Raw genomic sequence first — 2390 nt, forward strand, 5'->3', positions numbered from 1 at the left:
CTTTTGCTTATCGGGGGTTGTTGTCTGAGAAACTATATTTGGTGAATGAAATTACGGTTATGTTTTGGCCATTCTGTAATATATATGGCATGGCCTTGCTAATAATTTTGCAGCAATGCATCTCTCTCTCTCTCTCTCTCTTTAATTGCAATTTAGCGATCACATCTGAATAAGCTTCTCATATGAGATCAAAGAGTCCACACAGCATCTCTCTCTCTCACACACACAGCATCTCTCTCTCCATCTCCCCCCCCCCTCTCTCTCTCTCTCTCTCTCTCTCTCTCTCTCTCTCTCAAACACACACACACACACACACACATATTGTTTGAAAACTAGATTTCTTCTGTGGTGGTGGGCGAGGAAAGGTGGCACAACCTTGAGCTATGGAGTGGCCTTGCTAATTAGCGATCCATGTGGGGAAATAGAGTTCAGCAAAAAACTAATGAAATCTATGCTCTCCATAGGGGTTTCACTAGCAAAACCCCTTGGAGAGCTCCCTCAAGCAAAGTATCTCTCTCTCTCTCTCTCTCTCTCTCTCTCTCTCTCTCTCTCTCTCTCTCTCTCTCTCTCTCTCTCTCTCTCTCTCTATGTGCCAAACATGCAAGCCACTCCCTCCCTCTTCTTTGTGCTCTCCCAAGTGGTTTCCCCCTAGTGAAACCCCTTTGAGAGCAATTGTCAATTCCTCCAATTCACTCCTCTACACCTACTATTTCTTGCCACCACCGCCGATTCTCTCTTGTGCCCTTTCCCATCTATGTCAATCACCTCAACCACATGTCTGTTGTTTCTTATTGCCCATCAGCACACCACCTCTTGCTACATTAGTTCAAAGGCTCTTGCTCTTATCAGAAAGGGAAAAAAAAAGAAAAAAGGAACAGATTGAAAAACCTTAACACTTCCTATCTCAAATTCCTCTCTCCAAGGGGTTTCATTGGGCAGAACCCCTTGGGAGAGCCTTCCTCAAAGAAGAGAGAGAGTTAGCCTGCGCACATGTCTTCGACCGGTGGGATCCGTCCGACAAAAGAGTGACTAATCGGACTTCGTCGGACGGAGTGGTATCTCGCACATGATCTCCAAAAGTCCAACCGGTAGCAAAGAACCTAACAAACATTGCCGGCTGGATGTCGTCAGATGCATCTCGAACATGAAAGTCTGACCGGATGACCACCACACCTGTAAACATGCGCAAGAAAAGTAATTGAGCCTTAGGGGAATCGAACCCCTAATAAGCAACCATGGTAGGCCACTCTATGACCCTACCCACCCCCCCATAGTTAGTAAAAGTTAAAAAGAGAGCAAACAATTAAAAAATTTAAAAAATTACCTCATTTGTCTTTGCATCTCCCTTCTTGATCACAAATGTAAATGACGAAACAAGGAGGCATGTAGATTTCGTCCAAGTACTCGTCTCCCCATGCCATCCATGTTGCCACCACCAGCATTTGGATGAGGATCATCTTGTTCTTGTGGTTCTACCTTACCATGCATCTGCACAAAATTACGTCACACACAACAGGCATCAACCACTTGTGGGGAAAAATGCAATGCGACATTCAACTCTCTCAATATGCACCACCCGTTCTTTAAAATTACCTTTGGAAAAATGCCTATCAAACTCTATTTTGGAATCAAGCATTTGTCCTACAACTTGCCTAAATGGCTTCACAAGGAAACTAGTGGGCTTATACGCCGAGTCAGCAATATAAGGTCATATAGTTTGCCCATACAAGTTTACTATTGGAGTGTCCAATACCTCACCCCTCTTCAAACTTTTGTAAAGTGAGCACCCCTTAAAATGTGTAGAGTCAAGCATACCACCGGGAGCACTACACACAACACTCCAAAACATCTTACGGGCATCTACAATCCCTTGAAGCACAATGCTCAGAAAACCATGTCGACTCATGTACTGAGTCAGAAAACACTCTTGTGGGGGCTTTTGTTGCAACCTGATGTGTGTCCCATCTAAGGTACCACACATATTTGGCAAAGACGTGATTCCCTCAAACTCAGAAATAATTTTGACCAAGCGATCTCCCGTAGGCGCACCAGTATTCCATGCCTTGTAAACATTTTCGGTAGGAGCAAGCACAAAATATGGATGATGATGCCCACATATTTACAAATAGTGGACTCCCCAATCCCAAATAAATGTGAAATTGATGTACTAGAATGACCATGTGCTAATCTCCAAAGAACATTTGCTACTGTAAGGTCAGCAGGTATAGGATCACACACTATGTTCTCACTATGTGTGGATGGCAAATGGAGCTCAATAATTTCATGCAAAACATGAAACGAGTCATATGACATTTGATATGCATAAAAACACCTATGTTGATTTTAAAGTAGTGCTTCGGACCAAAGACTAGAGTGAATGCGTCTCCAAA

At 43.5% G+C, this 2390-nt stretch overlaps 1 pseudogene; it reads right to left on the reverse strand.

Moving 5' to 3' along the window:
- Window positions 1–1353: 1353 nt before the first annotated feature.
- On the reverse strand, window positions 1354–1981 carry LOC147610418 (uncharacterized; annotated as a pseudogene).
- Between the last annotated feature and the right edge of the window lie 409 nt (window positions 1982–2390).

This window comes from Cibotium barometz, chromosome 49 (assembly GCF_041138505.1).
Source record: "Cibotium barometz isolate CiBa-2024 chromosome 49, ASM4113850v1, whole genome shotgun sequence".
Lineage (NCBI taxonomy): Eukaryota > Viridiplantae > Streptophyta > Polypodiopsida > Cyatheales > Cibotiaceae > Cibotium > Cibotium barometz.